Below are 17,409 nucleotides of genomic sequence, written 5' to 3' on the forward strand. Positions count from 1 at the left end.
TGGACTGCCTATTTCGTCCCCATAAAGGAAGCTTGTTTTACAGAGGACATGATGCAAAGAGCCTGCAAGCTTGAGATATCTGGATGTCTTCCAATTTCTATTCCCAGGAGTCTTGTTCTAACAAACACCATTGAATACGCACACTGTACAAGGGAGTGCAGGGAGAGGCTCAGCAGGAGATGGGATCGTACAAAACATCATCAGCCTTGGAGCAACACGAATATATAGCCTGCCTTAGATCTTTTAAGTCAATCTGGAGCGATTCCTTGTTTGGGGTAAATCTCTTTACCTGGCAAAAACAAACTGATTTATATGTATGATCAGACACTCTTGAACTTAGAGGGCTATTTTCCACTCCTCCTGTGGTGAAGCACGTGGATTTCAGGATGCACCCAGGTAGGAATATTCAACTTACATGAGAGCCAGTTGATATATTAGGAGTTCCCCAACAGTCTTTATGGATAGTCTTCATCTGTCAGTCTAGCACCAAGAAAAATGAGTAAAACTTACTTTCTCCTTCCTCCGAGTTCACAGCAGCCAATAGTCCCCAAATTGCTCAAGACTGTCATTGCTTCCCTTATTTATTGTTTTTTGTTAGGTTTATACACGCAGATCCACTTTGGGAAATGACTATACCAGAGCCAAGTAGCGAAGTTTCCTGAAGGTAGTTCTGTGGTGGGAGAAGGAACTAGAAAAAAAAAAATAAAATCCCTCTGCTTTCACTAGCCTAGATGAGCTATTGACAAGCACAACAGAGCCATTGGCCTCCAGCTGGCTCTGTTCTGCTTCTTTGAATATCCTCAAACCTCTGCATGTGGAGCCAGGTTGCTGGGAATATGGTAAGAAAAGCCAATGCACACCCTAGGAGAGGTTAAAGAACCACCTTGAAAAGTAGACAAATTGGAAAATTAAACCATAGCAATATCAACGAGCAAAGGAAGAAGGGAACAAATGTATTAGTCATCTTTTAATTGCTCTTGGAACCCAATATGCTTAACATCCAGAAATAGAAAGCCCATCATTCTAGTCCTGTACATTAACAATTTAAAAAGAAATAAAAGAAAGCAAGATCTCCTGAGGATGGAGTCATGTATATTTTCATATGTTCGAACAGGTAATTTTACTGTTTGCAACCTCTCAGCTTAATTCCTGATACATTATTATTATACTTGAGACTCCTAGACAAATTCCATTTTGGACAAGAAGAAATTTTTGCCTGGGTTTGAAGGAAGGTTATTTCATATGGCACACTCTGGTCATGCAAACACGTTATTAATTTAGGAAAAATTTTGACTGAATAATCTTGAGAGCCAAGCAAGAACTCTCAGACTTGAATGTTTTCTTGCTTGGCAATCTCACTTGAAACCTGTGCCTCAGAGGTAAGGACACATACAGACTCATTCGATCTAGTATGGCTGGATTTTTTCTGTCAATGAAATCTGTAATTTTTCCTAAGCCACTTACCAGCCCAAATCCCCATCTCCCTGTTACATAGTAAGTGTAATAGAAATCGCAGAAATGGGACTGTTTGGTTTGCACTTAATAGGCCGTGTCATCTTCCCTACAGAGCTCCAGGGACCATCTTTTGTCCTCATTTATTTTGCATATCAGCTGTGCCAAAAGTTGTCATCCCTTGTCTTCTGTCAAAGAACGCTTCCCCCCCCCCACCCATGCCCCTTTCCTGCTTCATGCACTGGTGCTGCTTCAGCTTCTGGGAGTACTGGGCACAATTTCTGGGCACCTGTTTGGATGTGCTCACATCTTGCACGCAGCTCTGGATCTGATCCAACTGGATCTGAGATCCAATCTGGAGGCATCAGGTCCTTTCTGCACGACTTGCAGGGGCTGTGAAGATGGCAGCCTCATCAAGCCTGTTGAAATCAGCTCGTGTACGTATTAATGGCAGGTTGATGCTGTGGGATCCTGAGTGACCTATAATTTTGAGCAGCATTGCTGACATAACTGAGCCTGCAGCTGCAATCAAGAAGGTTTACATTCTTTACTGTGTTTCCCATGAGGTGCTGCTTGCAGCGGTGTTCTTGATGATGGAGAAAATAACGTATAGAAAAAAAAAAACACAAAACCTCTAGTATTTGTAATTACATGGCAGAGATTAAATGGTACTGTGTTGAAGAGCGGTGGTTGTGTGAAAATGACCAATGATGTTTTAAACTGAAATGGTATTTTTAAGTATTTCCATTGAAATGAATGGATAGTGCTTTATTTAATTACTTTGCTATGAATCAAGAATGTGTGAAAGCATGCATTACCCTGTGTTTTAGAAGTATGTCCTAGCAGTGCATTCTGTGCAGAAGTATGTCCTAGAAGATTTATTACCAAGCCTTTTCATTTCCAGATCACAAGTGTAGTCTATAAAAGCAGTGAAATGCTGACTGTTTTTAACCAAAATAAAGATTAAACAAAATAGAGAGAGCAAGCAAACCTGAGGCAAAAATCTAAAATCAGAACACTGGAACCAGCAGTCCAAAATCAGATTTGCAATCTCAGTCTTGAATTTGGGTCATAATCCTAGGACCAGGGTGACCCTCCTGTTTGGCCCCTCGGGGGCAGGGATCCTGACACACGCAAACTACCTAGCAATTGTCCAGGCACTGCATGGGACACGTGGCAGAGGGGGCTTTCAGAGACAGGGAGCAAGGTGGGCATGTGGTGGCTGTGTAGAGCTGTTCCTAGTCATGGAGAGCAACCTGAGGAGAAACCATGAATGTTCTTGATTTTCCACTGTCATAAGTAGTCAGTGAAACCACCCATAGGAAGGAGAAATTCAGACTTCAGTTTATCCTTGTAAAGGGGCTGTTGACTACTGAAGATAGCGTGGTTTTGTCTTCGGAAGCTAATCACTGCTTGGAGAAAGCTTGGGTGGGCAGTGCTTGTTGCTATACCAGTTCCACAAAGAAGGAGAATTTCACTCTGCAGCCTTCCCAGTCTCTGTACTCTTCACAGAGGTAAATTCGCCTGGACTGGTCTCTCACATGAACCCAACAGGGAGCAGTGGCATCTACAGCATCTGAGCTGATTTCCAGCCTTCAGTTCCTGATGAGCTCTGGAGGTAATGGTGGGGACAGCAGACATATTGGCGTCAAGGGGAAGGAATTCAAAGAGAGAGTCTTTGGAAAGAGGTCTTCAGACACAGTTGTTTTTCATGCCTGTTCATGATAATATAATCCCATATTGCTGAGAGCTAATACTTAAAGCAAGGGTCACTGAAGGAGAATGGGCAGGGAAAAGCAGTTTTTGAGGAACACCTGGGGAACAGGATCCCCGCTATCAATTTTGTACAATGGGACCAAAGAAAATTGTTTTTCCTCATTTGTTTCCTGGCGTTATGTCCTCGGGCCATGGACTCTTCCCTCATTACGTCAGGGTAACTGATCTGGAGTTTAGCTGTGAGCAAGAGAAGCCGCTGAAGAAAATGTTTCCATTGGAAACACAGGATATCCATGGCATGCTGAGCTCTGCTTCTGGAGCCGAGAGACGTGGCACTGGCAGTGCTGTTGGGCTGCAGCTACGGGGGGAGTTTTAACCTTGCCTTGACAAGGAGACGACTGGGTGTATTGTGCCGTGTGGGAGGGGAGTAGTGGCCATGGGGCATGAAAGGCTGAATTTTAACATCACTCCCAGCAATGCTTTAGACCCACATGTGCTTCATGGTACATGACCGAGGGAAATCTGTTGTTGTAGGGCCATCTCGGTGCTGATCTGTGCCTGCCAGAGGGCCACAGCAGCAAAATGACAAGACCTCAGGACAAACTAGTGTGGGAGAAAACTGACGTTATTCCCAGTGGAGCATCATGCTGAGGACTCTCTGGCTTCCTGCTGAGGGAAGAAAAAAAAAAAAAGGAAATGGGTTTATTTTCTGGAACAACAATGGACTAAATTCAGTACTGGAGTACATTCACAAAACTCCCAGTACCTTTATAACTGGGCAGTTTTCTGTCTTGAGAATAACTAAAGAGAGAATAGGCTCTTTGTTTAGGTTCATTTTGCCTTGTCTGTGGAAGATGGAGACTGGCAGGGTGGGCAGGTAGTGTTACATACTCTGGTATTTTGGCCAATCCAGTACTAAATAGTCCTGATGACAGGACTCCTATTAGCTGTTCAGGGTGACTATTTTGCACTGCATTCACTTGTGAATTGTTTCAGTACTGAGCTTAATTTTTTCTTTGCAGTGTGTGTGGCGTGTTTTGTTTTGTTCTTCCTGCAGTATCTGCAAGATACCCAATGGGTACCAATAAGCAAGACCAGCACAGAGGTGGAAAGGTAGCACCTTTCTCTTTTATTTATTTTTTAAGATGAATTTCTCAGCATTCAACAGTCAAAATTTATTTTTGTTGTTGTTGTAAACACCCCTAGATGTGAAATGTGGGAGAACACATTTTATGAACAGCAGTGAAATATTTTGAGATGCATATGAGGATTTTCCAATATATGTTGTTAAAAGATGTGTTTTTTATCTTGCTTTCCCTTTACAGCTTGTACCCTCAGGCTCTTTACTATTAACGAAATCAGTCTGTACTAATAAAAATGGAATGCTCATCTGCTCTAACTGAGGGAATTTGGAATATATACTATTTTCTGTGTGTGCAGAATTAGGAAGGTTCTTGCTGAGATAAGTGTGAAGGGGTTAAGTGCTTGGCATGACTCTGGGGCAAACAAATTGCTAGTGCAAACTTTTCAAACTGTATCATAGAATGTAAATACCTATGAAGACCAAGTATAGACTGTGCACACAAGCTCTAGGGGTTTTGTTGGCTTTGTTTTCCAGGCCAAACTCAGCTTCATTTGAGCATGATGAATTACATAAATGATTTCTCTTTCTATACAATTACACTTGAAAAAAATAATTATCCTCTCTCATCCCTAACACATGTACACTCTGGCCTGATAGGTGCTTTTAATAACCTGAGCATACGCCCTCACACAACCAAACGTGGCTCTCCAGGCAGAAGTAGAGTCCTTGCAGCAAGCCCCGTCCCCAGCAGGATGAAGCAATCAACATCCACCGAGCAGAGCCTCGCGGAGGGGAACTTGTTGCTATTTCATTTTGCAGCTGAAGAAACATACAGTAGTGGCAGGGAGCCTTGGGGCAGCTGAGTTAAGGATCGGTTTTGCAAGCTGTTCCTTACTATCCAGCATTCATAAAATTCACCTTGAGTAATGATTATTTTTCTGCTGAACTCTTAAACTCCTGCCAGAGGAGCATCGTGCTGGCTGAACGTCTCCAGGCTGTCTCTCAAGCAGCACCAGATGGTACCAGCCATGCTGGATCCAAGGAGTAGCACCTTTATCCACCATCAGTTAAGATCTTCTCTCCTCTCTGAGGAGCTCTGCTCATGCCAGCTGTAAATGCTTGCCCCCAGAGAGAGCCTCCCACCATCCTCTGCTCTGTTTTGAGAAATGAGGCAGGATTAAAAAAGCGTAATTGCCTCTGGGCGGTTGTTTTGTGGCCAGTCATGTGGTGGAATACTTTGGACAGAAATTTTAATTTAATGCAGAGTTGCTAATCAACATCAAACACACAAACGTCAGTGGCTGATAAATTTAATTGGGTGTTTGTTTAAATGTATTGCAGGAAGTATGTGCTTGAAGCATCAAAGACTGGGTTGTAGAACTTCAAACAATACTCTGGTTACATTTTTGGGAAGGGCTGTCACCAGATTCATGCTGTTTGGCTGCTCTAGTGATACCTATTGCATCAGTTTCTGTACTTGTGCAGTGTTTACTGAAGTATGTATCTATGTAAACAGACTTATGAAGAATTATGCTAAAAGAGCACTGTAATGGTGGGTGACAAAGGCATGGTTAGGTGACACAAGCGTCAGGGATGCCTGCTGAGTCTTAATTTGCTTCTCCTTTCATCCCAGCCCCATACACTGTGGACACAATTATTTATGTGATCACACACTGCATTTCTGGCAAGACCGTGAATGCACGAAGCAGATCTGCTCTGGTGGGAAGGTGGAACTGTGGAAAGAGGCTGATACCTTCAAAGGAGAGGGACATTACCTGCTCTGTCTGCCCACAAGTGGGTAGGACAAAAAGATGAAGCTATGTGAAGGGGACAGAGGTTAGACTATGTGAAGATTTTGCAAACAGTTCTGCAAACAGCAAAAATATTACTTGGAGAGATGAAGGAATCAGAGTGTGAGACTGTCATATAGGACAAGGAAGGGCCAGCTATTTCTGCATCAAAGGGAGTAGACTAGGTGCCTTCTAGCTCCCTTCCATTCTTTCCCATTTACCCTGGATCTGTTTTCTACCTCTTATTCACTAACAGCAGAAGCTAGAAGGCACACGGTGAGGCAGGCAGGCATCGGGAGAATGGAAAAAGAAGTCTTTCTCTGAGAGAAAGGGAATCCCTTCCCAGCCTAGGCCATGGAGCTCCTGTGAGGTGCTGCAGATGCTCCTGCAGCCATCAGCTGCTCCCGTCTGAAGGTCTAGGTGTGCCTTCCTGCAGTCTCATTTGAAACACTCAACCCTCAAAATTTAAACAAAAATTAGCAGGATGTGCTCTGAATGCATAATTTTGACCTCTCTGGAAAGCTACGTCTTCCTGTGCATCAGTTGCCTTTCTGTAAAACGAGGGCAATACAGCATTTCTGAGGGGATTGCATGTTTATTAATTCTCCCAAAGCACTCAGATGCTGTAGTGGCACATGGTGTGTATGAAGCCACGAGGAAAAGATGAATTCTGTCCTCGCCACAGGGGCTGGACACTGCGTGAAAGCTGAGGACCACGTGCTGAGCTTTGATAAGAACAAAACAAAATATTGAATGGCTGCTGATTAGGTGAACCAAATTCTGTTCGTGGTCCTTTGGCCTTGTTTTTATTTTTTATTTATTTTTTTTTTTCTTCACATGGAATTGATTTTTTCCCCTGGACTGTTAGAGGGGAAGAAAGCAGCTAGGTGCAGAAAGACAGGCAGCTGTGTGCCTGGCTCACTGCAGCTGCAAGGGGAGTCCCACAAGGGGCCTTCCCACTGCTGCTTGGCAGGGTTTTTCTGCTGGGCTGGTGCACGTGCAGCGTAGTTTGGCCAAGGACGGTGCATTTTCAGAAAGTGCCAAACATGCATCTTTTGGCAGAAGGGCTTTTCCGCTAATGAATGGGACATTCCTATTTTACAGAGGAGGGTGCTGGGACTGCTTTAAAAATAAAGGTGTTGGATCATTTTACACAGAACATTAAACAAGCAGCTTCTGTCACCCTCACCCTGCAGAAAGGGCCCAACAATTGTGCTTTTGTGTGCAAGGTGTCGGGCAGCTTATGTATGGCAGCTCTGTCTGCAGTCCTCTGTAGTTGTGTTGTTACTGGCAGCAGTGTCCTGAAACTGTAGGAAGATATAAAATCAGTTATTGTAACGACTTGATAGAGCTGGGGGAAAAAACGGCAAGCATTAGGACCTGAAGATAAACCCACATGCCTGAGATCTCGTTTATCTGGATATTTGTTATGCCACTAAGAGCTAACACATCTCTGTTCAAACCTCTCTAGCCTTCAGCATGTTAAGCAGAGACTCTGTTGGACAAGGTGACATTGTGGCCCTGTGGGCTAGGAGTGAGCTTGAAAGAGCGTACAGGAAATTTGTTTCAGGGAGTGTTGGGTTTGGAGGCGGGGGTCTACTCTAATATGATAGAGAGACCTGAAGGTGCCTCATCTTCCCCTACAGAAGCTGCGTGGGCCAACCCAGGAGCTCCAGGTAGAGCTGAAGGAAAGCCTCCCATGTCTAGAGCTTTAGGCATTCTTCCCCAGGTCCCAAGCACGGAGGGATGCAGAGCTGAGTTGTATCAACCTCCCTCCCTCCCTCCCTCCCCACTGCCTCATGCACCCCTCAATGCTTTCCCTGCCTAGAGCCATGTCCCACAGCTAGCCCCTGCTAGGGGCTAGTGACTTCAGTCACTTCAGACCCCTTCAGTCTAGTGACTGAAATTCAGGAAATAAGGTGGGTATCTTAACAGGGCTCCTGTGAGACATATGTCCTACAGGGAAGAGCCTGGCATTCTTTGTTCTTTGTTCCAACATCTCGCTGTCTCCAAAAATTACTATGTTTTTAATTTGCAAGATGTACTCTGGGATAATGTAAAATGCCATGTATTGCAACACCATTTGAGAAATGCTGTGGTTTCCAAAATGAAAAGAACTGTGCAATGGACAGAGAACAATATATGGGTATCCATGTGGACACAGATGATGCATGGTATATATGCAACGAGGGTATACACAGGGCCTTCTGTCTGGTTGTAGCTAACCTTTGTTCTACCTCTTTAAAAAAATAAAATAAAATAAAAGATGCAAACTCCAGTAAACCATTTCTCATTCCTTCTTGCTGTCCCTCTTTAGCAAATGATGCAACACCTGATGCCATTGACACATTGAACTGATCTCACAGCTGACTAACGAGGAAGAGTCAGAGAAGCTAAAGGTGAACCTGAAGCAAATAATTGCTATAATGGGCTTGATGCCTTTGTGTGACTTCTTATGATCAAATAGTATTACATCAGCAGAAAAGAAGACCAGAAGAGATTATATTCCTCTGGGAGTCCCTAATTTTAGATTACAAAGTGAGTTAGTCAGATGTGAGATGCTTAAAATGAATAGGATCTTCTTTCTGTGCACACTTGGGAATTCCTGGCTTCAATAACAAAAACCACTAATAGAGCAGTGGCAAAGAGAAAGCTGAAATTCTCATTCCAGTCGATTTCTGCCCTCACTTACCCCGGTGCAGACACGTTCCTTCCTGGTGGCCTGGCTCATCTGCAGCCAAGGACACTGGCTCGCTCCTGGCCGATCTTTACCGATGCTGCTAATGCTTGCACTGCAGAGCACCCTGCCCAGTTGCAGATGGAAAAATCCATATTTTATTTTTTTTTAACAGAACACGTTGCATCTAGTGGTTGAGGTACTGTAATTATAGCAATTTATCACTGTCCTTATTGTTGCTGCTTTGTAAAATAAACAGTGGTCTTACAATCTTTCAAAACATGGTGGCCTTAATCAGCTTTTCCTTGATTACAGTTATCACCCTTGGCATATGTTTGGTTAAGGGTACCTCTTTCATGGTGAAGCTTGAAATAAGGTTTGGAATATACTGCAATTAATTTCAAGGTGTCTCATTAAATCTATTGGAAATCTTATTTTAGCTCAGCCGATGTTATTAGTGCTACTTTTGAGAGAACACGGGTTTCTCTGACATTGTACTCCAAGGCTTATTGATTAACAATGACCAAAACGGGCCTGACTTGTCTATCTGGGGCTTCAAGTAAAAAGCTGCTGGTGCAGCATCAGCAGCTAATTGACAGGATAATTTTCCCCCATCAGAGATCATAAAGATAAAAAAAGATCAGGGCCTAATTGTTTTCTAATGGAGACAGCTGATACACAAAGAGTGGCTGCATTAACCGAGGAGCTCGGCATGCCATTTGCAGAGATTTGGGTGAAACCAAGCTGAGCGTGCCCACGTGAGGAGTGGCCCATGCAGAGCAGCTCTGCAGTGTGCTACCAGGCCTCTTGCAGAAGGCATCCAGGAGCTGATTATTGCTCCTTTGTGAAGAAAACCACAATGCTCTAAGGAGACCGGGGCGAAGCTAACGCCTGTGGCTGCTGTATCCCAAAGCTGTCGGTGAACAAGAATTGAATCCTAAAGCACTAGCTTGTATTCAGAAGCTGAATCCCATGAATCAAATTAATGTCCACAGAAGAACAGGAGAGGAAATGGCCAAGGTCTTGATTTTTTTTCTAGGATATTGTCGCTCAAATATTAATAGAAGCCAAGGCCTTTTAGGCTAGCTACCTTAATAAATGGTCTGGTCTCTGAAGCAAGCCTCTAAGAGTCCTACTAGTGTGTATGTGAACTGCAAGGGCTCCATCCTTACAGAGACTCTCACCTGAGATGGGTAGTACACCTGTAAGCTCCAGCACCCTCTCCCCAAGAGCACCTGTGCCAAAGGCTGCATGAGAGCACTGTTCTGTAATCCATCCCCAGTCCCACCCAACCCCCAGTGACTGCAGGCTGGCCTGAGGCATACAGCTTAATCTCTTAAATATGCCTAATTACTTGTGCCTTGACTCTCAGTAGCCTCATAAATTGTCCCATCTCTGAATTCTGCTGTGCTTGCCAGCATCCCAGGGCAGACAGCTCCTTGCCCTTCGTGTTCACCCTCTCTCATAGTTTGTGGGGCATTATCTTCCAGAGCCATCAGTGGTCCCCTTGCTGCTGCTAGTTAAGGAGAACAGAATTTCTACACTTTGATTCATTCATCATTTATTTATTTTTTTTTCATCTCCTATTTCTAGCTTGTCCTTATAGCAAGAAAGTTGTGGGTTTTAATCACTTTAACCCGAGCCTCTCTAAGCCTTTCCTCTGTTACTCCCTTCTCAAAAACTTTTGGTTATTCAACAGCTGTTTTTTAGATAAGCCATACTGAGCACGCTGTTCCGAGAGGCCAGCCCATTCATTCATCTTACAGTATTATGACATGTTTTTTGCATTTATCTTCATCTTGTTCCGTATAAATCCTTTTTGTTTCCTTTCAACTGCAGTCAGAGATTGAGCATTAATCTCCACCAAGCTGCCTAGGTTTGAAAAATGTGGTCCTCTCCCCTATTTTATCTGTAAGCTTAGGAGTAAAGAAAATCCCGAGGGAGGGGAAGAATGCAGATTTCACTTCTGCCCTTCCCACTCAGCCGCATGTTCTGCTGCCCTCGTGCCCTATGAGATCCATCAGTTGCTAAAAGCCTGGAGAAGTTGCTCTGTGCTCTCACTGGTGGTTTGGTAGGCTCGCTGACAGCACCGTGCTGGAGCTGACAACCTTGTGCAATTGCTCTGTGATTTTTGCTCTTGCAGCAGGAAGTTCAGAGCTTTTCTCCGTGCTAAGTTTTAAGGGACTCAGCTTAGAGATGTGTGGTCTAGATCTAACTGGCCTGTGTGCTTGGTGTAACTGGGAGAAGAAGCAGATCTTTAGAAGAGTTATTGGTTTTTGTATGAGAAAAAAATCTGCTTTGACGTAAAGGGAGTTCCCAAAATGTTAAGCTCATTTTCTCCTCTTATGGCGTTTCTTCACAGCCTTTAGTTTCTGTAACTTGGCAATACTGCAGTAAATCAGGAAGTCAAGGAGCTCAGGTTAAATTGCAGGGAAACGTAGGATATAAATTGCAAATCTGTGGAAACGTTTAACATCAGGGTATTATTAACCTTTAGTCCCATTAAGGTCTAGTGGATAATTGTAGTTCCAGGCTTTTGCATGTAGATTGACGCTTTTGGATAATGGGACTTATGACTATGACTTTGTCTGTGCCAGTGTAAATACTTACAGCTTATCAATACTTACAGCTTATTGCAGCAACCTGGAATAGGTTGCCCTGAGAGGTCGTGGAGTCTTCCTCCTTGGAGATCTTCAAAAGCTGCCTGGATGTGGCCCTGCTGGAGCAGGGGGTTGGAGCAGGTTACCTCCAGAGGTCCCTTCCTACCTCAACCCTTCTGTGATTCTGTGATCGTCCAGGGCCTGGATGCTGCATTACAGTGTCAGCGAGTTTAACATTGATTAACCACAGGATGGAACAGGAACGTGAAAGCAATACCGATTCTCAGCAGCTTCTCAGTTTACTGTGCCCTACTTGCAGACTAAAGCCTGCCAGAGAAAAGAGGCAGGCTGCTGCCCTATTCAGGATCCAGTGCAGGTGAGAAATTACATGCACGACTGGCTCAGCAGCCTGCCTGAGATCTGCACAGTGGGGCTCTGCTCACGAGAGCCATGCCTGACATGGGATTTAATAAGGCAGGCAAGAAGAAGGGGTAGTGGAGCCCTCACCTAGACCAGATTAGGATGCTGAGCTCATACTGGTCTACAGACCAGCACAAAGCAGAGCGGTGGCCAGAGCCAGCAGAAACTCTTGTTTCGTTGCTGGTTGCCAGGTAGCGTAAGCCTTGTGAAGGGTTTATTATCCAAATAACAAAAGAGGAGGGTAAGTTTTCACTGACATAGAAAGATTACATTGCTGAGGTTCATCTCTGCACAGCCATTTTTTTCCTGTCGTAGCCTTTTTTTCAGTCTTCTCCCAACTACAGATGAAGAATGTTAGAAGTGGGAAAGAAAAAACAAAGCTCAGCCTGTAAAAGGAGCAGGAATTTGATTTCAGAGTGGTTTTAAGGGACTTCAAAACTTTTACAGCACAGGGAGCTCCTCTCAGCAGTGGAGCAGCTTCTTGGCTGTGGGGAAATACGCACCCCAGAGTTATCCCCGTCAATGCCTGTCACAAAGTAAGGGCCAGTATGGGGTCCAATTCTCCTTCAGCCTTGTCCACCTGAACCGTCAGCTTTTCACACAGCTCCCTTGCTTTATTCTGACTGAAGATACTGAGCACAGCCAGAGCCCTGCAGCTGGGCAAAGCCTGCTTCAGGGCATGGTGGCAAGCTGGTGAGATGGGATCTCATGCTCGTAGGTGGCCGCAGGGCAGGACACTGTCATCACGGCCTCGGGGATGGTGCCAAGAGTTGGGACAGAGAAAACAGCATCAGTTCTGCCCCTGGAATGCAAGCAAGGAGGGCATAGCAGGAGAAAATACCAGCAAGATAAGTAGTTTCGATGCAAATCAGTAATCAAAAAACAAACAAAACCTGCATTCCTCCACTGGTTGCTTTTATTTTTACTCTCCTCTTCTCTGGTACACGGGAGTTTCCCGTGAAGGATGGATTTCATTGCTGTTAAACTGGTTTCTACACCTTTACTGCTGTTGAACTGTTTGCTGGTTTGCCAAGAGAGAGAGAGCACCTCATTTACAAAAAATAATTGCCACCTGCTGCAGCCCAGCCTGGCCAGAGGCTCTGGTATTGAGTTTCCTGCTCCAGCAGGCTTTCACGCTGCCCCTTGGCTGCTCCTCCTGCCCCCAAGGAGTAATTCACAGGCTCTGAAAGGCCAAACGGCTCCACGTTGAAACTCATGCTCCTGCATGGATCCTGCTTGCTTTTGAGTTGGCCAAAGGGCTCCGGTGTGCAAAGCCCTCCAGCCAGCAGCCCCGTGGTGGCTGTGAGGCTCTGGGGGCAATGCTGCTTCTTGCTGCTGTCTGATGGCATCCAGCAGTGTGTGAGCACGCTGGCCTGAGGGCTTTTATTCAGCAGGCTGAGTTATTCCTCAGAGGAAAAAGTGTTTTCAAAGGGTGAGAGAAAGAACTCGGAATTGCTGTGCTTTTTTTTAAAGCCTGTGAGGAGTACTTCCTATGCAGGCTGGTTTTCACATTGTGTTTTCTTCCTTTCCTTTGGGACAAACACTACCTCTCTTTATCAGAAGGAAGGATGTAGTTGCTTACAGACCTGGGGGAGAGGGAGGCTGCCTCTGCTGTCTTTGTTGTATTCGTTTGTCATTTTTGTAGCCTGGTTTCTTAAGATAAGCAAAGCTTACACAGACAAGTCATCTGTTTGTCTCCCTACACAATTATTCTTGGATTTATTGGCAAATTTCATTCTAATTTTATAGAGGCGCTTGAGATATCAATGATGTGAGATTTCTGTAAGTTTTAAGGAAATTATGATAGATAAGCAAGAAAGATTGCATTAGCATCCTTACTGTGGGACCAGCTGAAAAACTGGTCCCTTTGCATCACAGAATCCACACGGAAAAAAATAGATGCCTGTAATTCCACCATCTGTGGGGCTACTTACTTTAGTTTAAAACAACAAAAAAAAGTCTTATGTGCCAAGGGACATACAAAGTAAATAGTTTATTGTCAAGACGTGTCTAATGCTAAATTACATATACAAGTGGGTGCATGGAGGGTATGCTTTGGAGGAAGGGTAACAGTGCAGCTGCTTCAATGGACAAGAGTTCTCTTATTTGAAAGTGAGCTGCTCAGGTGAGGGTGGTGCCACTGCAGCATCTATATTATTCCCAGCCTCCTCGTGTTGCAAACGTTCATCAAGATCAACAGCATGAAGGGCAAGAGCACTAGTCGCAGAAAGGACAGCAGGTCAAAATCACTTTTGTCATCTCCTATAAATCTCATAGTTGTACCTTCAGGACTGAAAACGAAAACTGCCCAGTGTGCAGCTTCTGTGTGCAACAGCACAAGCCTTAAATTGCTGGCACTGCATTACCCCGCGCTTGAAAACCCACTGTCCATATTTTTAACTACACTTAGGTTGCATACTGTCAAGGGAAGTTAGAAACTCCATCTCTTTGGATTCAATGATATTGATGATCCTTTAAATATCAGAGAGGTACTCACTCCGGGGTGTAGTAGCTCCCGGAATTTGACATGTGGGCCAGGAAGCTCCTCTGCGTTCGTTTACCGTGGACTTATAGTCAGATGTTACAGATTGTTTCTATGGCAGAACAAGCTATTGCATGCTCCATTTTGTGACAGTTTAGGCTAGATAGCTAGAGTTTTTAAAAAAAAAAAAAAAAAAAGTTTAGAAATTTTATCTTTTAAAAAACTGTTCTTAATATACCAGATGTCTGTGAGTAACATTTATGATGAGACTCCTGCCAGCCGAGAGCAAGCGGCCTGCCGAGAAATGACAGAAGCAGGGGAACATCTGCCACGGCGCATGCAAATGGCAGGTCTCAAGTGCACGTGGCCGTGATGGGGGAAAAAATTAACAGCAACCTTGGAGGATGCACCTGGCTTAGGTGAAATATCACACTGTTGAAATTAATAAAAGAACAGGAGTAGGTGCCCTGTGGTCTAAGAGAGCTTTTTTGGCAGAGGAATGCACCTGCCCTGCACCATTTTTCTGTGAATAATAAGGTTATTAAACCCACTGGTGGCGGGTTGTGTTTTAAATCTAAAATTGAAGGCTGCTCAGGTAGCTTAATGGGTAGGGACCTTTGCTACCTTACAGAAGGGCTGGTATTTCCATTCCCACCCTCAGTCCCTGATCCTACCTTACGATGTCAGTTCCTTACCACATAGCTCACTCCAAATCATCTATTTGACATGAGCAAGGGGAGTGGCGCTTGGCCTGATGGAAAACACTGCAGAGGCAGCACAGTCTCTAACAGAGGAGGAAGCAAACTGTATTGTTCCTGAGTGATCACTATATTGTATCTTGAAAAATAAATGTTGTCCAGCCTTTCTTTGCCCACCTCTACCAAACATTTTCCTTCTAGAAGTGGGAGGGCCGGAGGAGAGGGGTGTGTTTTAGATCTCCAGCAGGGAACATGAAAACTCACAGAATAAATGGCATTATCAAAATAATCAAAATTTTAATAGTAACGCTTTGGGACCCTAGTTCATTTTTAGCTGTGTCGTTTCTGCATCCCACTAGTGATCAGACTAGATGACCTTTGGGATTTGGGATGTTTGGGTAGAGTGATTGGGCTTTATTGGCTGCCTCTGAGACACTCGTTACTGGGTTTATAAAAATGGGCAGTACAGCACAGTACATGTATACCCAGGGTGTTTTACTGGAGTTTCATATGTCTACATACTTTGCAACCACTGTACCTGTTACAGAGTCTCCATGAGTGGTTTGTGAGTGCTAATGGGGCCTGGAAGAACGTTTTGTTCAACTACAACTCTTGACTTTGGCTGTTCTTGACTTTCAGAGGGAAACTTTAGGAAAACAAGTGGCTGAGGAGAGACTTGTCTGCTGTCCCCTGGTACTACCAGTCCCAAAGCCTTCAGTCGCAAAGGATTCTTGTCATACATAGCACCACCATAGTGTTGGACCTTTGCAAGTCATTGCTTGCCGGGCTGCTTCCTGTTACTCTCTCCATAATTCAGGCCTTGGGGGTGTATGACACGAAATGGTGGGACAGTTACTCTTTGAATGCAAATGTATTACCTTTGCATGAACTCTTGCAGCCCAGGTAACATGGTAATAATAACTAGAGTGGTGCAGTGAGGTTTCTTTGGTAGCTGTGTGCGTGGCATAATAGAGAAATATATTATTAGCATGTGTTTTGGCTTGTGGCAATTTATCCACGTTTTTAACCTTGCTGTTGAAATTTTACACCTTTAATTACTATCTGTGTCAGAAAATGGATGTCACCTAAATGTTCCCCAACTCGTTACCACGCACTAATTAGCTCAGAAGACAGCTCTCATGAAACAGAAGCCCAGTAACACGTGGGGATGGTAAAACATGAGTTCAGCCAGAAGTCAAGGGGTCTGCTACAGTGGGGTCTGCATCATGGGATAAAATAGACAAGATTGTTTTAAATTACAGCTCCAAGTAAGTGTTACATGGGGTTCCTTTCCCTCTTGTTTCAAGATTTTCTCCATCTCCCCAAATGCAAAGGAAGATGGCAGCGATATTCAAAGTCTGATCTGTTGAGCTCAATTTATACGTTAACTTGTACGGAACTAGTAAGCTCTGCTTATCATTTAAGCTAACTTCCTAGGTTTCAGGCAAACAGTACCAGCTCACTCATATGTTTGCACGAAATACTACTGTCTGTGGGGACGCTGCTCTGTCTACTCACCTTGTTTTCATCTCACCTGTTTTAACGGTATCTCTGTTGTATTACAGTTGGCTGTTGATACTGGTGACTTAAAAGCTCTTTTCTGCTCCTGCTGACTGCTTAGGCTTAGTGGTTTACAAGGTCAAAATGGTTGTGCTGCCTTTCTTTGTGTGTGGCAAAGGCACACGATAAACCAGAATGCTTAACACAACCAAACAATTAAAACACACAGCCACTTAGTACACCAAAACCCTGATAAAGCATTTAAATGGAAACTCCAAAATGCATTTATACCCATGCCTTAATGATTCAACAAAATGCCAGCAGTTTGAGTGAGCTGTGAGAGTATAAGCCTGGGACCTGCAGGAAGCCTTGCTGGCTTTCTCTTTGTTTCAGCAGGCAAACAGAGCTTGGAGCACGGTTCACTCCTGTGGAGAGGATCAGCACAAAACATATGCATCTTGAAGACCTATTCTGAGGACTCAACCAGGACTTAATTGGTACATTTTGTGGTAGATTATTACCAGGCATGAATTTCACTTCAGCTGAGTACAACTCCAGACTAAGGGGTTTTGTTTGTTGGAGGCATTTGTTTTAAGGTCTTTATTTTCACGTTCAAGGAGAACAAGCTGAATTCTCTTTCCTGGCACTCCAGTAGAGTTGTTCAGTGATTCCCAGTGAATTATGCTTTTCAAATACTTTAAAAAACCTGAGGTTTCCATGGTGTCACTAAAAGGCATCATTTGAAGGGAATGTCATTGCTTTTGTGCAAGTCAAGGAGGAAATTACTCAGAGAATTTTCATTTTTACTGTGTTTCATGGGAAATAAAAAAAAATAAAGATGGCTTCACTCAAACACAGTGACCCCCACCTACATCTGCAGCAGTCACAGTCAGAGAAATTGTCTTTTCAGTTTGCATACTGAGTGACTGGAAAAGAAAGAGGCAGGGGCTGCTGGACTGTGCCATGCTGCTGCTCTTTCAGCTGCAGCAC

General features: G+C 44.1%; 1 long non-coding RNA gene across 1 annotated transcript; it reads left to right on the plus strand.

Moving 5' to 3' along the window:
- Positions 1 to 4,114: 4,114 nt before the first annotated feature.
- LOC140001727 (uncharacterized) lies at positions 4,115 to 8,328 on the plus strand. The gene is made up of 2 exons (XR_011807232.1): positions 4,115 to 4,281; positions 4,910 to 8,328. It is a non-coding gene; the product is annotated as an uncharacterized lncRNA (long non-coding RNA).
- Positions 8,329 to 17,409: the final 9,081 nt, after the last annotated feature.

The sequence above is a fragment of the Anas platyrhynchos genome, chromosome 2 (assembly GCF_047663525.1).
Source record: "Anas platyrhynchos isolate ZD024472 breed Pekin duck chromosome 2, IASCAAS_PekinDuck_T2T, whole genome shotgun sequence".
Classification (NCBI taxonomy): Eukaryota; Metazoa; Chordata; class Aves; order Anseriformes; family Anatidae; genus Anas; species Anas platyrhynchos.